We start from the raw sequence: 24,302 nt of genomic DNA on the forward strand, positions 1-24,302 counted from the left end.
GTCATAGCAAACCGTTCTGTGTGGGCTTCAACTCGCTACAGTTTGGTGGTGTCTAATTTCAGGTACATGTGTTGCACATTTTCACTTTCTGCCCTAGGACTTTGCCTCTTACTCTGAGGTTTAGGACCCTAGTGGGAGCTGGCTGGGCAAGCACAAGTGCATATCCCAGAAATGTACGGAATGAATGTCCCACTGACGCCCCCCTCACCTAATGGGGGATGATGGAAGCTGATAATAAATGCTTCTCTGTATTGATCTGGGAGTGGAAAATTCTAAGGGGCATTCCATACATTCCTCAAAAGGTCCAGATTAAAAAAAAAGGTCCCAGATTTGATTGCGTTGATAATGCATCCCTGTATTGGCTTTTCCTTCTTCCCTATTCACTTCCTGAGTTCTTCCTCGTTCTTTCTCACTGGGATTACTTTCCAAACCAACCATGTGCACATGAGCCCCAGCTGAGACAGCACCTCCCTGGCTCTAGGAAGCATACTTCAGATGGGGTATCGGAGCGGGTCGCCCACTGGTGACATCGCAACAGGGAGGGACACCGTTGCCGGCGGTAACCCCTGGCATGTGTGACAGAGCGATTCCTGAGACTCCGACCTGCAAGGCATTGGGCCTGGCATTGAATGGCAGGCGAAGCTTCAGGTCGTGCTGCAGCTCTGTGACTTGAGTAGTATGGGACAGTGGTGATTCTAAAAGGACTCTGGAGTTGACGGACCTTTTGCCATTGGGAACTTTGAAACTGAGGGACCGACAGACATTGGCCAGCCAACTATCATTGCAGGACACACTGAAAAGACAGCCTCCATGGCAGCGTTTGAAGAGATTGTCATTGCCTGCAGCCGGAGGACAGCTGATGCTAAGGAAGCAGGCCCCGGATTTAATCCTAAGGGTGGTAGAGCTGTGTATCTTTTTGGGTGGGCTTGTACTGTGGCAGCTGAGCTAACCTGAGAATTAACTCCCATCTGGGCTCTGGGTTAGCACTGGCCACAGAGATATTTTGAGCAAGATTTGAAGGCAGACGTGAAGCAGCAGCCGTACTCCTCTTCCATGTGAAGGTTGGTGCTCGGTGCTGCTGCGGCTCCCACACGTCGTTGCCAATCTGCTGTGTCATATTGTTGGCATGCAGCAGCTTTCACCGCCAGGCCTGTAGCTCTTTCAGCTTCTGTTGGTTCCCCTCCATCAACTTCTTAGAATGCTTGGTCATAATGTGCAGTGTTTCCCTAGGTTGCCTGCGCCATCGAAGTTGGAGGCACGGAAAGTAGGAGAGACAGACAAGTTGTTACTGATCTTCATGGGTTCCAGCCTTTCTTTGGGATGACAGTCTATCCTTGCTCCTTCCCCCTTCACATTCTCCTTTCCTTTCCACTTGCTTGCCCTGCTCTCTTCAGACTCCGCTGGACCCTGCAGAAGAAACAGAAGCAGCGGTATTACATAGACTCTTTGACTCTCAGACCTGTGTGAGATCAAGCCCCTATATAGGTCCTTCATTCTATATAGTTCATATAGACACCCTGCCTCTCCTGGATACCTTTAATGGGTATTTAGGGTCAAAGTCAGCACCCTCAGATGGAAAGAGTAGGATCCTGAGATCCCTGATGGGAACATCTGTGTGGATGAGCCTGATAATTTTGGACCCCTGAATTTCCCTGATCCTCTGGACAGGCGGAATCCGTGCCTTTTTAGAGCAGAAGAGCTCTGTCATGTTTGGAAACCATGCAAAGATCTTGTTGAAGTTCATGCCTCCCCAAATGATCCTTGTCCTTTCTAGAATCTGTCTGACCCTCTACTCCTATTGCCTCTAGAACTAGAAGCAATCTTTGCATAATCTGATCAGGGCTTTTCTTGTTCTGGGAGGAAAAACTCAGACAAATAATTCCAGGAGCCGGTTAATAAGTACCCATAGCTACAGGAGGAGTATGTGGGGGAGTGGATCTTGAAGGTATTGGGCCAGAAGTGACAGGAAAATAAGGCTGGATAGGAGAGAATTTATTAACACAGGAGCACTATTCATAAGTCAGGATTTAATATCCTAGTAACCTGGTCCTAATATACTGCAGGGATAGTTTCTTGGAGCTTGGACATGAGTATGACCTCCAGTAAATTAGATACGCAGGAGCAGCTTTGGAAGAGTATGAAAGTCAGAAGTTTCAGAGAAGAAAAAATCTTAGAATGGATTTATTATATGAGACTAGGGAGCATACCACCTGAGCATGTTCCTTAGGAAAGTCCAAAGAAAACATGTCACTCAACAAGGTAATCCAGAATGCAGTAGTGATGGGAAGCAGGCTGGGGTTGATAGGAGGTGCTCCCATGGAACGGGATTCCCTCATGTCCACAGAAATAATAGGATTCTGGAATAACAGAAGCCAGATGATGGTACTTACCATCAGGGCCAAGGTAGATGTACTTACCATGAAGGATGAAGTAGCATTCAGGGGGCCTTGACCTGCAGAGATCTGTGGCAATGGCACCAGAAAAGATGGACAACCAACCAGATGTAACTTGATTAAGCCCTTCATCTCTGAGGGATCTGAGCCTTCTCTTACTTGCCTTGCCCTTGGACTCTGGTCCAGGTGCCTCTTCAGCCTTACTTACCCGGCCCAGAAGCAACAGCAGGCCTCCTAGTAAATTTCTTCAGTTCAAGATAAGCTCCTCCCTGTCACCATTATAAGGTAGCAGCTAGCTCCTCCTTGAAAGGCTCTATGACTAATTTATTTTTTCCAGCTTTATTTGAAATATAATTGACATGTACCATCGTGTAGCTTTAAGGTGTACAATGGAATGGTTTGGTACACGTGTGTTCAGTGACAGAGGTGGGAGGGAAATTGAGTTCTATTCTATCTATATTTCTCATAGTCTTACTTATTTTTGAAAGAGAGAGAGACAGCATGAGCAGGGGAAGGGCAGAGAGAGAGGAAGGCACAGAATCTGACGACAGGCTCCAGGCTCTGAGCTGTCAGCACAGAGACCAACACAGGGCTCGAACCCACGAACTGTGAGATCAAGACCTGAGCCGAAGTCGGATGCTTAACCAACTGAGCCACCCAGGCACCCCAATTCTATCTATATTCTATTAGTTGCCTCTGAAGCAGGGCCTCACATTCAGACTCTTTCAGTCAGGCTTTGACTCACTTTGCCCTGACTCTGACTTCTCTGAAGTTAGTTCACTGCCCATCTTTTCCTTTCTGCTCCAGGGCTTTTCCAAACGCCCACCCAGCAGGAGGTAGTGGTGGGAGGGCTCAGAGGCTTATTCAGCCTGGAAATGTCTAGAAGTTAATGCCCCTCTCTAGGATAGCCCTTAACTAGAGAGAGTAGGAGCCAATGGAGAGATGCTTCTCCTTGTCTTTGCAGAGGCCATTAAAACAGCTTTCTAATCATTTTCAGAGAGTCTGACAAGATTAAGCTCCAGTTGCCTACAGCAATGAGCACCTTAATACAGTACCCTCCACTTGGCTCATGCCTCTTTCCAGTTTCACCCTCTGTGGTCCTTTATTTCTCCTGACAAATTGTCTGTATCCAAGTGTTCTGTGATGCTCTGCTTTTGGGAGGAACCCAGGTTCAGACAAGTACAATTGTGTGTGTGTATGTGTCTGTCTGTCTCCCTACTTACCCACCCACCCATCCATCCATCCAACCAACCAACCACAAATTATAAATAAGAGGCTTAGAGTGATAGAAATAATTTCTCAGTGCAGCTTTAGTAACTGGTAGAGATTGAGTTCACCTGAAGCCAAAACACATGCTCTTCTTCCTTGATTATTCTGTCCCCCCCACCCCCACATTTGAAGATGAAATCAGTAAACCGTAGCTGGTCATTCCATGTCAGTAGTGACATCTGGCTCTCCCTGCTTTCCAGAGGGCTGTTCATAGGTCACCGGTCTGCAGGTTGTGCCAATGGGTTTCTTTCCTTTCCCTGTGTTTCATTGTAGGGAGATGCACCCCTCACAGTCTATTTGGGAAAAGTGTACTTTTTCTGTTTCTTTTCTGAGTTCAACTCTTGTTGTGTTTCTTTTTTCGGTTGTTGTTTGTTTGCTCATTTCTGTTCTTAGTTTTTGTATTTCTGTTTCAGGATTTTTTTTTCATATCCCAAATGCTTTTTTGAAGATTTTAAATTGCATTTGGAATATTGTGCTGCCATTTTCTTCAGCTTTGTGGCTTTTCAAAAGGAGGGGGAGAGATTCATCAGCTGAAATGCTTTTATTAGCATGTTCTGATTTTCACAGTAGTTTTTCTGTGTCTGTGACCTGCTCTTTCTGTGTATCTGCTCATTCCCTACTTGGAGAGTTCTAGAGCATCCTCCTCTGTGGACTTTCTTTTATGGATGGTGTTGGGAGGAGGGGCATGTCGTTTGCCTTTCGTTTCTGTGGGCTCCTTCATTTTTTTCTTATTCCCTTTTTTCTCTTCACTTCCGTGTTCCCAAGGGCACACCACATTCTCTCTTTCTCTGGGTCGCCCACAGAAGCTGTGCTTCTCCCAGGCCGCCATTTGTGTCCCCCCACTGCCCCTGGAGCTGCTTTCCTAGCTAGTGTTTTGAAGTGTAAGTGCTGGCCTGTGTGTGTAGTCTTTGGGCTTTTATTTTGGACCCTTTTTGGGCATGATTTTTTTTCTTGCTTTGTCTAAGTCCTCCGTGCTGCTCTGCTCTTTTCAGTGTCTCTTCGGTGTCCGTCCCTGCCTCCAAACCTGCAGACTTGGCTGGGGGGTGGCAGGAGCTCGGCTCGAATTCGGTCTGTTTTTCTAGTACAGGTCATTTGAAGGTTGTGGTATTCCTTAGTCCTGCCCAAGGCATGGGTCATATGCAGCTTTATTTCCTCCCTTTGTTGGTTTTATGGTGGTTTTTATTTTCTTTGGGGGATGAACGGGAAGCTTTTATCATCTTCCTAACTTGAAGTTTCTCTGTACTTTGAAACACTCAGCTTAGACTTTATATTCTTCTCTTCTTTGAAGTCTTCCTTCTAGTTTTCCAGTTTCCATGCTCAGATATTTACTCCTTGTGTTCCTAACTACTGTTACTTCTAATAGGTCCATTTTATATTGTGTTGTAGTTATATATTTGTGCTTCCCTTCCCCCCATCCAATTGTGACTGTCTTCAAACCTGCAAACCACATGTCTTTGTTGTGTGTTGGACCCTAAATAGGTTACTTTACTTAAAGCAGAATAGAAACTGTAAGTTGATGAATGCCACCTCTATCAGCTATGAATAATGTGAACATTCTTAAATCATATTGTTTACATTTTTTTTTATTTTAGAGCGAGAGAGAGCATGTGAGTGAGGGAGAGAGGGCAAGGGGAGAGAGAGAGAGAATGTTATTAAGCAGGCTCTACACTCACCACAGAGCCTGACCTGGGTCTTGATCCCCAGACCCAGGATCCTTAGAGATCATGACCCGAGCAGAAATCAAGAGTTGGATGACCAACCAACTGAGCCATTCAGGTGCATCGGATCTTGTTTTAAACGAAGATAAGGAAGTAAAAATTTGAATAATGATCAGATTTATATTATGATACTACTAAAATTTAAGATAGTAAAAGTAACACTTTCACATTGAGCTTATAATGTTAACTGCCGAATTTAAGAAAATTGCAATGACTTTCATATATACCTTTAATATTGCTGACTAGTTAAAACCCTGGAATATGAAATTATTCATGGTTTGTTCTTTTTTTTAAAAAGGACTATGAAAATGTTTGGCAAAATTAATGTTTTTAAAGGATCATTTTAATGTATAAGTGTCTTTTTACCATTTTGGTATACAGGAAATATTTTATGTGCTACATGGGTAAAGTTCCATACTTATGAAAAAGACAAACTTGGGTTCTTAAATATCTAAGGCAATATCAATTTGCCTGATTAACTTAACTCCAGAATCCCATCTTGTGGTCAGTTATTGCTACTTTTTAGCACCTTGTCAGTATCTGACTTGTGCTTTTTCTGTAACTGGTTTTGAAATAAAAAATTTGACAATACCAATATATATCTTTAAGGAAACTGGGTATATGACAATTTAGGCCCTTTACATATTAATTATTAAATGTTCTATTGATAGGGGCACCTGGGTGGCTCAGTCGGTTAAGCAAAGCATCTGGCTTCGGCTTAGGTCATGATCTCACGGTTCGTGGGTTCAAGCCCTGCATCGGGCCCTGGGCTGACAGCTAGCTCAGAGCCTGGAGCCTGTCTTCAGATCCTGTGACTCCTTCTCTCTCTGACCCTCCCCTGCTCACGCTGTTTCTCTCACTCAAAAAATAAATAAACATTAAATTAAAAAATATATAAATATTCTATTGATAGAAATTGGTTATTTTCTACCTAACTTTTCATAAAATAAGCATTTTTCTTTAAAGGGACTAATTTCTTCTTAAACCAAGGGATCCATTTAATCCATTTGTTACCTACAGTATTTCACTTGGTATTGTGGGCCATGATGATTAGACACAGAAATTAGACAAAATTTTGGAAGATTAAATAAGAGATATATAAAACTTTATTGCAGTTCAAGGGATTAAAAAAAAAAAAACTGACTTCATCCAGAATTCCCTGTAGAAAGATACTGTTGTAGATAGCAGGTGTTAGTCAACATTGTACCGCATTGATTTACTAATGTACAGGTCGGAAGGGAAATTTATTTCTGTAAATGAATTTGTTCAGAAAATAGATTTATTAGTTTTCCATATTCTGAAATTAATGAAGAAAAAGAGAAAAAGGAACAATGGATAGTCATCTGATATTTGTATGCCCTAAGTTTAGGCCTTCTTCCCAATTTTTTTAATCAAAAGGTCATTTTCTTTAGTATTTACCATTTGAACTGTACCATTCTGTATTTTGGCTATTTTGCTCTATTCAAAAGAAATACAAAGTAAGCCACAGGAAACTAGATGTGTGGAGTAATTTCTTTGGAAACACTTTAATTTCAGGTGGACATTACAGGAAGACATTTGACCCTATTTTTATCAGTGTCACTTGTGAGCCATTCAGAAGATTGGAGCGAACCACTCTTTTCTTTTGAGGTAATGCATGAGATTTCCTATACGATTAGTCCGTTTTGATGGCTGTTAGTAGTAGTATAATTCAGGTAGGTGGTCTCCCTCTGCGTTCTCATTAAATCATCAAGTGCCCTGTGCAGTACGTGCTGTTACTGACCTTGTGGAACACAAGATGAGACTAAGGTCAAGGGCTTTGCTCAAGTTTACACCTACTGCAAGTGGCAGAACTGTGTATGAATACAGATGTTTGGACTCCAGAAACTGCTCTACCTAACGCTTTTTTCCACAACTGATTTTTTACCCTGACTGAGAAGAACACACCTTGATGTATTCATTTATTTATTTTCAAATTCATGGTGGTGCAAGGTCAAGGGTGGTGAGGGGTAAATGTGGCGAGCCAGGAAAGAGAAGCTGTTTTTGTATCTTTAGAAACTGGTCAATTCTCATTGCTTTAGTTTTATTTATTTTTTTCAGAGGTCACTTTTAAAAGCATGAGTCTTTTCTGGTAGCTGTGAAGAGTGAACACCCATAAACCTACCAGCTAGCATTATGTAATTTTAATATTTTGCCATGTTTGAGGCGCCTGGGTGGCTCAGTCAGTTAGGTGTCTGACTTTGGCTCCAGTCGTGATCTCATGATTCATGGGTTCAAGCCCCATGTCGGGCTCTATACTGACAGCTCAGAGCCCGGAACCTGCTTCAGATTCTGTGTCTCCATCTCTCTCTGCCCTTCCTCTGCTTGCATTCTGTCTCTCTCTCAAAAATAAACAAACATTAAAAAAACACAATTTTAACGTTTTGTGGAGCTCGTAAGTGTTTTTCAAGAAAAAAAGCGTTGCTAATTCAGTTGATGTTCTGTGCCCCTCCTTGATCCCATTCTCCTCTTTGTATTCCTTTCCGGAAGTAACCACTGTCCTGGATTTAGTTTTTGCCATCCCAATTATGCTTTATTCTTCTACACTATCTGTATATGTTCATAAATTACAGTACATAATGATGTTTTTCATGTCTTTCTCTTTACATAAATGACATTATGTTATATACACATCTTCATTCCCTATATGTATATCCTTATTACTTGTATTATCTATATCCTTTCTTGCTCACATTGTGAGAGTTGTTTGTATGGACATCTATAACTTTTTAAAATTGATTTTCACTGCTGTATGCTATTCCACTATATGACTCTATAGTAATTTATCTGTTGTTCTGTTGATGGACATTTATGTTTTTAATTTTTTGCTCTCATACAGTAATGTTGACTGCGGCACTGTATATGTCTTCATGAGCATACGTGCAAAGGTTCATCTATGGCATATCCCTCGGCATGGAATCACACGTGCATCTTCACTCAATATTGCCAAATTGCTTTTGAAGTTGATGGTACCCGTCCATGTCCCCACCAGTGTGACCCAGGAATGAATTCTACTTTATTTGCCAACTGTTGGTATTATCAGGTTTTTAATGTTTATCATCTTGATGGAAGTATTCTTTCATTCTGAATTAGCAATTCCCTGGAAATGGATAGAGTTTACAGGTTTACTCACCGTTTGGTTTTTCGGTTTTATGAAGTTATCATTCTTGTCCCTTTCCCCCTTAAAAACGGAGTTTTCTGTTAGATTGTTTCTCTTTGTGTAAATGTAGTTCGTTATGCTGTCTGCCTTGTGTCCTTAACTTTCTTTCTTTCTTTTTTCTACTGTGTTTTTATTTAAATTCCATATTGTTAACATATAGTGTAATATTAGTTCTGAGGAGCCCTAAGTGTTGTATGTAAGTGAAGAATCGCTAAGTCCTACACATGAAACTAACAGCCTCACTTTTTTAACAGAGTATTCTGGACATAAGTTAACCTTTTCTTTCTTCCTTGTCCCAGTGAACGACCTTGATTGTGCTGTATTTTGATAGCAGCGTTGATGACATGTGAGACTATTGGTGTTCCCGGATCAATGCTCCCAGACTGCTGTGCCTTGTAGAGCTGTTTTGTGTACTTTTTATACTCTTTCCTTCCTCCTCCTTTGTTTCTTGTTACCATTCTTGATGCTTGCCGTGTGTTTCATTGCTGCCTTTCTGTTGTCTGGTCTTAGATAAAATTACCTAGGTGAGGCTCTAAGGATGTATATTGTCTTCTGTGAAGTGAATGTGCTGTGATGAGCCACTGTCTCAAGTCTTGGGGGCCCATCTTTCTCAGCTGGGGGTTCGTATTTGAACTCTGGGGGTTGGATTTGCTGAGCCTTCAGATTAGCGGAAGCATTCCTCTACCCTGTCAGTAGTGATGATAAGCTTTTGAGACTGGCACGTGCACCAACATAAAAAATACCTTTAAAACTTGTAAACTACAACTTTTCCAAGTCACTTTTTTCTTTTGGGTTTCTGAGCGTTGCTGGATCAGTAAAGAAATCTTTCTGATTTTATGCCTTTGGCAGGGACCCCACTCTGCGTAACAATGCTTGTGCAGTTTTTATGTTCAACAGACTTTTCTGTGTTGGGGCCACATGGTGTCATATGGCCATCCTTCTGTAAGGGAAGCTGTGAAATTGAATATTTAGCTTCCCAACCTCTCTAGGCAAGGAAGGAGGTGGTGGAGACTTGTGTTAGGTGGGACCAACATATAGTGTCTGCCGTAAAGAGTATTCAACAAATTATTCCATGCAGATACTTAGTCAAGTAGCACCACGAGGTTTACACCAAAATAAAATCAGCAGTCCCTAACACTCATCTGACATTGCATTGCCAGTGTCGTCTCTCCTTGAATATTGTCTACCAATTGTGACATTTAAGAGCTCTTAAGTCATCAGTTTTAGGCCTTTATTTCTTTGCCCATCTACAATAATGGTGTTACATTACAGTTTTGGTGGAATCCATATTCAATATTTGTTTTTATTGTTTTTAAACATTTTCATTTAATGTTGATTTATTTTTGAGAGAGAGAGCATGAGCAGGGGAGGAGCAGAGAGAGAGGGAGACACAGAATCCTTAGCAGGCTCCAGGCTCCGAGCTGTCAGCGCAGAGCCCAACCTGGGGCTCGAACTCAACAAACCATGAGATCATGACCCAAGCTGAAGTCAGACCCTCGGTTGACTGGGCCACTCAGGCGCCCCATCAACCTTTAATAGCTCTATAAATATTCATTGCTGAGTTAAGTGTCTCATATTTTTGTTTTCTTCATTATATAATTTTTTCCCCTGGAGTTAAATTACCCCAGTCTTTTTATTTATTTCATTTTCTTTGAGTGTCCCCCCATGGTTTCAACAGCTCTTTAAAGTACTTTTCAACATGACTTTCTGTAGGTCAGATGGTTATCTGCACAGGTGGTTATGAGCGCTCCTTTTCTCTTGATGACATCCCTTCTGGAGCCTTCTGTCCTATTCCATTGCGATTTGTTGCTCTCTCTGTGACTGCATAGTTTTTACCATAGAACTTTACTTCACTATCATCTTGGGAATGATGTGCTTATTTATTCTTGTTTCCTGGATCCCGAGGCTTTCTATTTCATAAAGATTTTTCAAATCGGAAAATGTCTTCATTATATTCTTATATATGTGATAGGTTGGCTTGGTACAGAATTCTAGATTGAATCATCACTGTGGATTTTGAGGCATGTCACATGGTCTTCTAGTTTTTAAGGATCCTCATGAGAGGTTTGAGGCATTCTGATTCCCAGTGCTTTGTATAAAATTTTTTTTTTTTTAATCTCAGAAAAGGTTTAGGATCTTCTCTTTATCCTTGATTTGGAATTTTAGACTTTCACATTTACACGGAAATAGAAATTTCATATTTGCATGTGGATTCTTTATTCATCATGCTGAGCATTGAGTGCACCCCTTAAAACACTATCAGTTCTGGGAGTATATTTTGAATTATAGCTTTGATAATTTCCTCCTCTTGGTTCTTTTATACACACTTTCTAGAATTCTGTTAGATGTAAGGTTTCCAAGATTATTCTGTGACGCTTTTATTTTTCTCTCCTGTTGTTCATCTCCTTCCATTTTTTTCCTTTACTTTTGGCGTATTTCTTTAACTTTATCATCCAGATCTTCAAAAGACAGTTTTTTCCCCAGATTTAAAAATTTTCTAAGAGCTTACTTTTTAACTTATTATAACCTTTTTTTTTTTTTAAAGATTTTATTTTTTTTAAGTAATCTCTACATCCACTGTAGGGCTTGAATTTACCACCCCAAGATCAAGAGTCTTATGCTCACTGACTGAGCCAGCCAGGGGCCCCACTAATGTATTTCTTTTTAATTGTACTCCATTTCTGTTTTATGGTTAAAATATATTTAAGAATATATTTGCCTTTTTTCTTATTTATTCTGATGTCTTGTTTGTTAAGAATTTTTCTCAATTATCTTGTGATCTTGACTGGTAACCTGAGTAAGACATTGAAACACTGGGGAGAAACTCTTAGCGATGGATACTTCGCTTGCTAGTTGGAGGCTTATACAGTAGAGCTTTTGTATTGGGAACCTTATATGTTAATATCAATAGCCTTTTACTCAAGATTATCCTTTTCTCCGGAGAACGATCCTCCAGACTATTATGTGGGGAGCACTAGCCTGGCCCTCTGTTTTTGGAGCCAGCAGGAAATATGTGGACTTTTCTTTAATTTTTTGTTTCAGTTTGCTATCTCATCCTTCCCCATTGACATGTCTGATAACCCCAAGTCTGGTTCTTTTTCTCCCCAAATTATTAATCCTGTGTCATGTGAGTGCAGGAAACTGGGGAGTAAAACTTAAAAGGGTTTCGGAACATTTTCCCTGTTTCCATGTTTCACTTCGCTCCTCCTGGTCCCCTGCTGTCCATGGTTACCTGTGCCTCCATATCTGAGACTTGTTGGGGTCCCCTGGGGATAATCCAGCTTGTTCCTGATTAGTTCCCTCTGCAGGCGTTTTGACTTAACCTTTCTCCCCTCTGCTGAGTCACTTACCACTCTTTCAAATGTTTTCTATCCTCACGCCGTGGAGCTCAGGATTACAGATGTCTTTGAGCATTATTCGTTGTAAAATGTATTTCTGCTTCTTGTTTACCTTGTTTGGGAGCAATCTTTTGGAAAAACTAGGATATAGGAAGGGCCTTACCATCTTGAAGTTGGAAGTCAATAAATGATTTCATTTCAGCGGATTCTATAGAAACAGTTAACCTGTATTGTGCACTTACTGTCTAGGCAGCACCAGTGTGTGCATGCATTATCTTATTTAATCTGTACAGTGTGTGGTTTGTGCCAGGCATGGAGTTTACTAAGAATTTTAAATATTTTAGCTCTTTCTATCCCTTGACAAATTTTATAAGGGTGTAAAATTTACTATTAGCATTCTCATTTTACAGATGAGGATCCAGAGATACAGAGAGGGGTTAACCAACCTGTCTGAGCGTGCATTGCTAGCAAATGGGGATTGTATTCTAACCCGTGCAGTGAGACTCTAAGCCCGTATTATTCTGGAGAGCTACTTGTAATTAGGAGTGGTTAAATATTTGTGGAATAAGCGCTTTAAAGTACACTCTGGGTTTTAATTTTTTAATTAGGATGATATTTTTATAGGTATGCGTTTGCTTAGCTATTGCCTAGTTGCTGTGCTTTTTTTATGTGAAATCTTAATCTTGCTTTTTTCCATTTTTTTTGGAGTCAATCTCAATATCATAAATAAGGGCAGCTTAGCAAAGTAGAAAGCCCTTTTTAAAAGCCAGTATGTTTTTCATCTTCATTCTAATAGCTACAGAAATGGAAGGCTATCATAAGGCAAATAACAGGAAAGCAAAATGGAATTTTTTTATGTCACTTCTCACAAGGAGTCTATGGGCATTTAATTTTTAATTATTGTAATATTCCTTTAAAGTTCCCTTTTGCAGGCACACGGCAAAGAAGGAAAAAAAATCTTCATCTGTGGTTAATCTTCTTTCACCAAGGATGTCCTTGACTTACACAAAAAAAGTTTATGCTTATCAACTTACCGTTGCCTAGATATTTTAGGTACTTTAGAATTTGGCTGTTTATCTTCCTGATGTATAGCTCAAAATAAGAACAACTATAAATCCAAAATTAAATAAATACTTTCCTTTACTACCCCTTCAGATATACTGATGTTAAGCAGGTAATTAATAACATCTACATGTAGATAAACATCTCTGGGTATATGAATGTCAGCCTATGTATGCATATATTAGTGGTTTCCTTTATTACAATCCTGTAATTCTCTTCAGAAGGGTATTATGGTACAGTTATCTTCCATAATTTAAAGTTGACAGTAGGCTTGTATTGGCAATAGCTAAATTTATTTAATGGGAATTTTTTTTTGAGAGTGTGTGTGCCTATGTAAGTGGGGAGAGGGGCAGGAAGAAGCAGGGGGAATCTTAAGTAGGCTCCATGCTCAGTGTGGAGCCCAGTGTGGAGCTTGATCTCGTAACCCTAGGCTGATGACCTGAGCTGAAATCAAGAGTTGGACGCTCAACCAGCTGAGCCACCCAGCCACCCTTATTTAATGGGAATTCTCATTCAAGCATTTTAGTTTCCATCATTTGGCCAACTGAAATATTTCGTGTGTTTGACAGGCTTATTTGGATTTACTGCATGTCATTTGAATTTCATTAGATTATGATTTCTTTGATTTTAGTATTGAGTCAATCTGGTTTTCACATACTAAGAAATACATTTCTTATTGCCATTAACAGTATTATTTAGGGATATTTTAGGCTTAAGTTGCGGTTTCTATCATAGGGATTTCTCATTCTCCTGCTGGCACATGATGGGTTTATTTGTTGAGTGGAGTAATGTGACTAGTGCAGGTCAACAAAATTGATCACAAGTTACAGGTAAGACTTCAGGCCTGTATATTTAATTACCAGTTTGGCATCCTTCAAAGCTTTTGTTTCCACTGTTTCAACAACTGACAGTACTTTAGATGGTGGCTTCTCTGGGATCCTAGGTACTGTGGTAAAGAAGATGTGGAGCCCATGACGCACATGAAAAATGAATGAACTGTTGTTTTGAGCCATTGAAATTTCAGGATCATATGTTACTGCAATATAATTTAGATGATTCTGAGTGATAAAATCTCTTATAGGGAAGGAACCTCCTTTAGGAAATGTCAGTTTTAAAAGCTGACATTTTGCTTTACATGGAGGGTCAGGTGGAGACGAGTTGGAAGGTTTTTAACCTTTGAAACGCCTCTAAGTGACTCCCAGACCAAGCTGGAAACTTTCTAGTTGCCCTGAAGATTTTCTTGGGGGCCCGGAGGGACTTCAGAATTGACACTTTAACCATGAGTGAGGATAGATCGTTTAGGTTTGGAGGATAAGGACAGTTGCCTGATTGCAAATCTCCATTATACATCCCTCCGCAAAAGAAAAAACACCCCATAATATTAATTAGAAGCTCAAATAAAACCATGTATTGTGCTTATCTTCAGTTTTGCTGGGACATGGGGAATACTGTAATATTCAGATTATATCTGAGTAGGGAAGGAAAAATAGCACCAAATTCCAGCAGAGCTCTTGCTATGGCAGACCTGGGGAGCGTAGAGTGTGAGAGGGAATCTTAAGAGACTCTTTGAAAAAAAAGAGAGGAGCATAGAAAACTGAAACAAAACACAGGCAAAAATCACTCTCAGAAAGAGAGTGTCAACAGTATGCCGCAAAATACCATCTTCAACCCTGGACTTGTTAGCTCACAGCTTTGGCCAAGGAAAGGGCTTAAAGTGAGGAGGATCAGAACTGGCAGTGTTAAAGAAAACTTCTATAGGAAAATAAAGGAGGAAGGAACGAGCACTTTGGGAATGTGGCTAGTGAAGAGAAAGAAAGAAAAGGAGAAAATAACAGACCTTGCAGAAACAAGATAACTTACCCGCCAGTGCCTTCCTGTCATCATTACACAAAGCGAACCCCACTAAACTGATAGGCCTCTTTTACACCACCAGGAACCCTGTACACCAAAGGGGAAAATAGGAAAAAAAAATACAAAACTACTATAAAAGGAAAAGAGAAAATGTAAATCAAAACATTCCTGCTGATGCAGTCTCCCCTAAATCCAACTGTTATGCAAAAGAAGCACAGGGATACAATACCCCCAACTGAATAAATAGCTATAGAAAAGCACTAGGTGATATTGAAAACCACCTTAGGGGCACCTGGGTGGCTCAGTCGGTTAAGCATCCAGCTTCGGCTCAGGTCATGATCTCACGGTTCGTGGGTTCGAGCCCTGAGTCAGGCTCTATGTTGACAGCTACCTCATAGCCTGGAGCCTGCTTCAGATTCTGTATGTCGTCTCTCTCTGGCCCTCCCCTGTTCACACTGTCTCTTTCTGTCTCTCAAAAATAAATAAAAAACATAAAAAAATAAAACCACCTTAAATCAGATATTTAAAAACTAAACAGGAAATGGACAAAAAACCAAAACCAGAAAAATCCAGGGGGAAATGCAACGAGAGTTGATCAAACTTCGGGGGGAAAAAAAGGAGGAAGGAAAAGACAGAATCATTTTGGAAACGAAGACTAAATAACAAAGACCCCAAAGGAAGAATAGATTCACATGAAAATTAATAGGGGGCATTGGAGAAAGCAGGGAAACAAATTGCTCTAAGTTAGATACAGAAAGAAAGAAAAAAGGTCAGAGATGAAGTGGTTGAAATAGAGGACAAAGAAGATGTAGCATGTTCAACTGGAGTCCTGAGAGAAGAAAAATAAACTATCTAAGAAATGTAGTTTCAAAAATCAAAGAAGTCTTGAGCCTACCCATTGCAATGGCTACTGGGGTGCTGAGAAAAATTGATAATATGATCATCAGCTCCCATAGTGAACAGCTCTGAGACATAGCCTAGTAATACCATTAGACTTTAAAGATTAAAAAAGTTCTCAGAGCTTCAGGTCAAAAGATCAAATAAATTACACAACGGTAAGATAATTAGCTGGCATCAGACTTCTCAAAAGCGACACAGATGGCAAGGCAACTCTGGAGCAACTTTTAAAAGAGAAAACAACTTAAGGAAAGGAAGCGCAAACCAAGAATTATATACACCCAGCTGCCTTCACGATTGAGGCTATAGAAAAAGTTTTGAATATGCAAGAACTCAGAGAATACCTACGCAAGTGGTCTTCCTGAGGATTCTGCTAGATTGAGTTTCATCCAAACAGACTGGGGAAAAGGACTGATGGTGAGCCCGTAATATTTATTTACAGAGCTGAGACTGAAACAAGATGAAGCCGCAGATAGAAGAAAAGCATGTGAACCTTAAAATTTTATTGCATATATAACAATCTGTAATTTGTATTGCTTAAGAATGTTTAGAGCATGTGTACATCTTTGTTCCCAATTTTAGATTCAATTTCAATTTTTCTTGAGGTTACAGTAAAACTCTAGTTTTTCACAATGAAACACACAGAAGCAGAACTAAGAAAGCATGCAAACCAGGTACACATTCTCAAATTCAAGCATTTCTTTCCAAGCTGAAAAGGTGGTGGGATCAAGGTATAGGACCTAACTCCTCAGATCGCTCAGCCTCTTTTTCTGCTTCTGCCTCCCCACCAAGTATCCTCTAGTTGCTGACATTCTGACAGTTCTTGAGCGCTCGAGTTGTTTGCTGGGAAGTGGCTTGGGGATAGCATACGGCAGACTGTCTAGATACGTGGACATTATTGGCGTCTTCACATTCCATTGGTTCAATAGTATAATGTTTGGATTTCATCATTCAGCGTTAGATCAGTACTCTTGTACTCCTCATGTTCATATATTTCTGGGTGAGTTGGCCATATGCATTTTGGTTCATTTGGGATGACTTAAACCAGTAAATAACTTTAAGGTCAAATAATTTCACATAGAATAATTTTCTACATTAGCAGGTTGTAAGCAAATAGTTTACACCAACTGAATGAGGCATCTCTTACAGTATTTTGGAACACATGCCACATGTATATACAGTGTATGTCCATGTACAACATAAGTCCTTATAGAATTTAAGTATATATGTACTGAAGACTTAAATCTACATAAAATGGCAAATATGCATTTCCCAGCTCTGTTTGTGGAAAGGCCTAGAAGGCAAGATTTCCCAGTAGTAGTGAGCATACCGGGGACCCAGATCTTGGCTTCTAAGGCCATTTACCGTTAAAAGAAATCAAGGCTACTTGAAAGAGAAAGCAAAGAAGTGCTAAGAAGGAAGGAAGAAAATAAATGAAGTGGTCACGTCAGGACACAGAAGCCAGCTTACAGATGCTTCTACCAACCAAATCTGGGGCAATTTGTGCAGCAAAATAATTAAGGACAGGAGTGAATTTTAAGGCACTGAAAAAAAATGGTAGTCACGAATTGTCTGATGATAGATGGGAAGAAGATACAGTGCTAACTGATAAACATAGAGGGGCGTGGAAGAGGTGGAAAGTTGTTATTATAAAAAAGTACTATTTTCTAACCATTATGGTAAAGATTGGTTTTGGCAAAAACCATCAATGGATGCTAAATTTAGTTGTGGGAATTTGATAAGAACAGGATATTTTCATGGCCCTGTAGGTCTCTCCACAGATTGCTTATTGCAAGGGGGAAATTAGTACCTTTATAATGGAGAAACTGGACAGCACCTTGAGTTGGTGATCAAAACTAACGTTGCCAGGGCACCTGGCTGGCTTGCCCAGCAAGTAGAGCATTCGACTGTTGATCTCAGTGTCTTGAGTTTGAGCCCCATGTTGGGCATGTAGCCTACTTAAAATAAGAAATAAGTAAAATAGGGTCACCTATTCTGACTTCGGCTCAGGTCACGATCTCACAGTTTGTGGGTTCAAGCCCCACGTCAGGCTCTGTGCTGACAGCTTAGAACCCAGACCCTGCTTTGGATTCTGTGTCTTCCTGTCTCTCTGCCCCTCCCCCGCTCACACTTTGTCTCTCAAAAATAAATTAAAAACATTAATAAAATAAATAAAAACAAAAAATAAATAAAACTAATGCCACCAATGAGGAACAGACTGACATTGGCTGCCTTCTGGTTGTGATGCCCTGAGAAGCGCACCTCATTTAAGTGGTGCTCGGCTGGGCGTGCATGACCTGAGTCCCGAGCGGACTCCCGAGCAGACTCCAGTCAGACACAATTCTGTTTAAGTAAACAAACAAAGAAATAATGATCTCTATTCTTCCAAAACGTCAGTTATAAAAGAACAAGGTTGAAGAAGTCTTCCAGGATTAAACAAAACTAGAGACGTGACAAAATAAATGCAGTATGTGATTATATACTAGATTCTATACTCAAGAAAAAAGTGCTATTAAGGAATGTATTCATCAGGAAAATAGAACCAAAAGTGTGTATGTGTGGTGTGTTTAAAGAGATTTATTATAAGTCATTGGCTTCTGAATATGGAGCCTAACAAATCCAAAATCTGCAGGGGTGGGCTAGCAGGCTGGACACTGAGGAGAGCTGGCGTTCCAATTCTAGGCTGAGGTAGTCTGCTAGAGAATCCTCTCTTCTTCGGGAAAGGCTGGTCTCTTTGTTCTATTCAGGTTTTCAACTGATCGGTTGAAGAGGACAATTGTGGAGGACAACCTGCTTCCCCCAAAGTCCGTAGATGTAAATATTAACAAAAACACTGTGGCCTTTCGCGAAGATGGCGCTGAAGGCGAAGAAGGAAGCCCCTGCCCCTCCCAAAGCCGAAGCCAAAGCAAAGGCTTTGAAGGCCAAGAAAGCAGTACTGAAAGGCGTCCACAGTCATAACAAAAAGAAGATCCGCACGTCACCTACATTCCGACGGCCCAAGACTCTGCGTCTCCGAAAGCAGCCCAAATATCCTCGAAAGAGCACCCCCAGGAGAAACAAGCTTGCCCACTATGGCATCATCAAGTTCCCGCTGACAACCGAGTCAGCCATGAAGAAAATAGAAGATAACAACGCTCTTGTGTTCATTGTGGATGTCAAGGCCAACAAGCACCAGCTCAAACAGGCTGTGAAGAAGCTCTATGACATTGGCGTGGCCAAGGTCAACACCCTGAGCAGGCCCGATGGAGAAAAGAAAGCTTATGTTTGACTGGCTCCTGACTACGATGCTTTGGATGCTGCCAACAAGACTGGGATCATCTAAGCGCGTCCAGCCGGCTAAATCTAAATATCCTTTCTTTTCACCATAAAAAAAACCAAAAACCAAAAGACAAAAAACACTGTGACAGAAACACCCAGAATAATGTTTGGCTGTTTGACCAAATATCCATATACATCTCCTTAAATCATATGTAATCTCCAAGTAAAGACAATAACAAGGTCAAAGTTCCAGCTAACCGGATACAACTAGCCTGGGTACAACAGAAAACATGCTGTTTTCCCAGAAGAGGATCCACGATCCTTGAGTAATGTTTATTCTTCTCCTTGGTATCCATCCTGTAAGTTAAACACTATGATAGAAAGTCAATGCGTCATACACATTACATGATAAAGGAACAAGAGAGGGAAGAGAACAAAGGTGTTTATTTTACGCACACACACTCGGAGAAACATATTAATAACAAAGTAAGGAAAAGAGTACCTATGCAATTGCAGTCTTCATTTCTGTAACTGGTCACATGGTGCATTCACAGTCCTTCAGGAACGTCCCAGAAAGGACGTTGTAACTGTCCAGAGGTCCAGGTGGTGGCTGCATCTGTAACCCATCTGTTCCCAGGCCTGGGTCTTGTCTCTTCAGTCTGTCGATCTTAGGGAACTCCGCATGAGGCCCTAGCTACAGGCTGGGAGCATGAAGGTTGTGTGGCAAGAGTGGGGACCACGGGCATTTGGGCCACTTGCTCACATAACTTGTCTGCTTTCAGGGCCTGCTCAGCCCCAAGCTCATGTCACTGCTTCCATGTGACGATGGAGGCTCCTGGTAAGGAGGTGTAAACACGTGACTTTATGGAGAGCAGTTTGCTTTCCTCATTGTCCACTGATGGAATGTTAGTCTTATCTAAAAACACCCTCGTGGAAACACCCAGAATAATGTTTGACCACATATCAGGGCACTGTATGGTTCAGCCAAGTTGACACATGAAATTAACCATCACAAGGAACATCAGACAGTTAGTTGACAGATCAGAATGGGAACCACAGATTAAAGTATTTTATCAATGTTCAATTTTCTGAATTTGATAACCACACTGACGTGACTTAAAAGCATTTTTAGGAAATGCATACTGAAATATTAATGGGCAAAGATGCATGATATGTGCAAACTACTGTGAATAGATCAGAAAAAGTAAGTCATGTGTGAGAATGGGTGCATAAATGTGAGTGTACGAATAAGAGAGAGTGTGGTAGAATGTGAAACATTGGTGATTCTGAATATGAGAGTTGTCCCTTATTTTTGCAACTTTAGATTTTGAAATCATTTTAAAATAAAATAAAAAAATTTCAGTGACCAGGGAGCACTATAATAGCATCTAAGAGGCAGGAGAGATGCGTAATGTTTTAACTGGCAGCACCATTGTGCTGTTATCCTTGTCATAAAATCAGAAGCATTAATTGCTTGACTTGGTTATTGTGAAATAAGAAACGGAGGGGACAGCATGGGAGCACAGTCCTGTAGAGCTCTAGTGCCTGCCCATGAGTCCTTCCAGAACACTCCTTGGGGGCACCTGGGTGGCTCAGTCAGTTAAGCCTCTGACTTTGGCTCAGGTCAGATCTCACGTTCGTGGGTTTGAGCCCCGCATCAGGCTCTGTGCTGACAGCTCAGAGCCTGGAGCCTGCTTCCGGTTCTGTGTCTCCTTCTCTCTCTGCCCCTCCCCCTCTCATGCTCTGTCTCTGTATCAAAAATAAATTTTAAAAACATTAAAAAAAAAAAAAGAATACTCCTTGACCTTTTCTTCTGAGTTGAAGACTTGGTGGGGTGCCTGGGAGGCTCAGTCAGTTAAGCGTCAGACTCTTGATTTCATCTCAGGTCATGATCTCACAATTTGTGAGTTCGAGCCCCACGTTGGTCTCTGTGATGATGGTGTGGAGCCCAGAGCACGCTCTCTCTCTTTCAAAATAGATACATAAACTTTAACAAATAAAAACTGAAAATAATTAAGTAAATTGAAGACTTGATGTCAGAGGATGGTTGTGGTGGGGAAGACAGTTAATATTGAGATAGGAGAGGAAGGACGGGATAAGACGGAATGAGTTTAGTTTGTCCGGTCCCCAGTGTTCACAAGCATTAAGTTAGGCAGTTCGTTCACTAGAATTGACGTTTTTTGAAAGTAGAACCGTTCTTGAAAAGCCAGTTGGCAGTAGCCGCTCTGGAGGTTTACAGCCATAGGCACATATCACTGCAAACTGATTTGATTCAAGGCTGCTGCATGTAAGTGCTAATAGGAACTAAACTGGCACCATTAGCAGCATGTCCTTTGGAAAATAGAAAAAGGAAAGGGTGTTGATAAAGTACTTTCTCACAATAGAATCAAATGTAGAGGCAACAATAGAATTGCAGTGGAAAAATGAGGTTATGGCTTAGGAGGAACAAAGTGCTGCTGTATTTTCTTACATCAAATTGAAATCTGACTCTTGGGAATATTACTTTGGACTATTTGAAAACGACTTTATATCTTGCATGGAAGGTACATTTAAAAATATGTCAACAAATACCAAAATAATTTTGGTAGCATTTTGGAATCCGGAGTGTTTACCTTGCTCTAATGGTTTAAATTTTTATCATTTGTAAGTTATCTAACTTTTTGCTTACCAAGATACTGCCACCTGACTTCCATTGCAAATGAAGGTGCACCTTAAGAATAAGGAGGGGCGCCTGGGGGGCTCAGTCGGTTAAGGGTCCGGCTTCGGCTCAGGTCATGATCTCACGGTTCATGGGTTCAAGCCCCGTGTCGGGCTCTGTGCTGACAGCTAGCTCAGAGCCTGGAGCCTGCTTCCGATTCTGTATCTCCCTCTCTCTCTGACCCTCTCCTGCTCGCACTGTCTCTCTCTGTCTCTCAAAAATAAAAAACATTAAAAAAAAAGAGTAAGGAAAGCTGTGTGCAGTGTCAGTAACGTGCTTCTGTTCTTTGTCTATCCAGATTCCAGTTCAAAGCACAGTTGTCTTTAAATTGTCTGTCCTAATGATCGATAAGTTAACACTAAGTGATAAACTAACACTGAGGGAGTTTACTTTTGAAAGTAAGTCTTCTAGGAGCCCCCCTACCCCCCGGTGGCTCAGTCAGTTAAGCATCCAACTTCAGCCCAGGTCATGATCTCACAGCTTGTGACTTCAAGCCCCACATCGGGCTCTGTGCAGAGCCTGAGCCTGCTTCAGATGCTGTGTCTCCCTATCTCTCTGTTCCTCTCCTGCTCATGCACTCTCTCTCTCTCGAATATAAACAAACATTAAAAAATTAAAAAAAAATAAGTCTTCTAAAAACTTCTATGCTATATTCCCTAAATTATCTTTTTCTTCACATTTTTCTATGTATTAAGTTCAGTTTTGTGACATGGCCAGGAAATGAAGTATTCAAGCTGACTGTTCTTGTAAAGCTGTGTGTTTTATAATAATTGTAAATCTTCAAATCATCTCACTACAGTAAAATTCATCACTATCCATTGATCATCTTCATTTGGAAATCCCACAGACGTTTCACGTGCCTATTTTTTTTTAATGTTTTTTTTAATGATTTTTATTTATTTTTGAGAGACAGAGAGAGACAGTGCGGGCAGGGGAGGGTCAGAGAGAGAGGGAGATACAGAATCTGAAGCAGACTCCAGGCTCTGAGCTGTCAGCACAGAGCCTGATGCGGGGCTCAAACCCACGAACCGTGAGATCATGACCTGAGCTGAAGCCAGACACTTAACTGACTGAGCCACCCAGGTCCCCCTCACGTGCCTATTTTTAATTCACAAAGTTTACGTTCACCAAATCTATAGACCCCCCCCACATCTGCCTATTAAATAATATGTTTAAAATCACATGCAAGAGCAGAAAACATTTAAGAATAACATTTAAGAATAATGCATTAATAAATCATCCATTTTTATAAAATCAAAGAACAAGTTTTTCGGATGATACAGTGTAAAATGTACCAAAAAGGTGTGAGTTTTGAAAAATAAATCTTAGAAGCTTTATATTGCTATTGGGAAATATGTGGCTTTGCCACAAAGTAAGCACCGTCTTTGATAAATAAACATACATGTGCAAAACAATAACCAAGTACATATCAAGAGAATTCTTGTTGAATCTGAAAATCTCTTCTATATAACATTTGTGTTTTAATAATATTTTCATGGGAAACCACCCCCCCAAAAATATTTGTAGCTCTCAAAATACTGTGTCGAGATGTATCTTACATACAGTAGGATTCATTCTTCTTGGCCTACAGTTCTGAGTTTTAACAAATGAATATAGTTCATTTACAACATATTGAAAATGTATCTTTTGAGTACGTTGTGATTTCATGGTCACTGATGGATGATCATTTTGAATTGAAGGGATTGTACTACAGCTATTCAGAATTTCATAATTTTAGTCATTTCACTTTGTGCTTAGGAGTATGAATACATACCATACTAAGGAATTTACTTTTCTTGTCTTTTCCTGATTTCAGCGCCTTAGTGTCGCCTTTATCATTTCTGGCCTCAACCATTGTATCAACCTGTGCGTCGGCTTTGCTGTCTTCCATGTGAATTCCTTTCTAACTCATTTTCCTTGCCACCGCCGCTGCTGGTCTTTCGAGGGCACAAAACTGATTGTCTTAATTCTCTGCTTAAAATCTTTTATTGGCTCCTGTTGCCGTTAATAAAATACATATCTTTTCAAATCAGAGTCTTTCACCAGCTGGTCCTGCCTCAAGTCTGGCCGAGCCTTCTCGCCCTTTCCTTCTGCGTTTGCCCGTCCGCACTAACTGCTGATACCCGTGTTCGCTGTCATCGTGGTGCTTTTGTGTGTTTTCTTTGGACACGAAGGCCTTTTTTCCCATCACTGCCTAACTTCTCCAAACCTTCAGATGTGGTGAGATGTCCTGTTGGGGTTCCGCGGGCCTGGTGCCTCTGCAGTAGTGTCTGTGCCTGGGGCTTCTTCACTTGCCGGAGCGCCTCCTCCGGCCCCTGAGCTGCTTGGCATCAGGGAGGCTGTCCGCTCCGGTGTTGCCCCTGGAGTGCACGGTACTGCATACACGTAAGCATAACGAATATTGTTCACTTAGTAGACCGTGTAGTTACCTGCAGGGTCCGAATGACTCGCAACACCTCCACTGTAGGTAGGGAGGAGGAAAATGTGCTATCATGGCAGTGGGCACCAGAATTCATTGTACGGAGGGAGCTGCCCTGCGGGCGGGCATTGCCTTGACCTCAAGCTGAGGCAGGGGTGGGAGCATGGACGTTAGTTGGGCTGAGAGGTCAGAAGCAGAGGAAGCTGCTTGACAAGAAGCAA

General features: G+C 41.0%; 1 protein-coding gene and 1 pseudogene across 1 annotated transcript in view; both read left to right on the forward strand.

Annotated features, from left to right (window-relative positions):
• The window catches only part of RPS6KA5 (ribosomal protein S6 kinase A5), a 175,390-nt gene that overhangs the window by 14,828 nt on the left and 136,260 nt on the right, over positions 1–24,302 (forward strand). The gene's annotated exons all lie outside the window — the stretch shown is intronic.
• LOC115301016 lies at positions 18,558–18,974 on the forward strand (annotated as a pseudogene).

The sequence above is a fragment of the Suricata suricatta genome, chromosome 9 (genome assembly GCF_006229205.1).
Source record: "Suricata suricatta isolate VVHF042 chromosome 9, meerkat_22Aug2017_6uvM2_HiC, whole genome shotgun sequence".
Lineage (NCBI taxonomy): Eukaryota > Metazoa > Chordata > Mammalia > Carnivora > Herpestidae > Suricata > Suricata suricatta.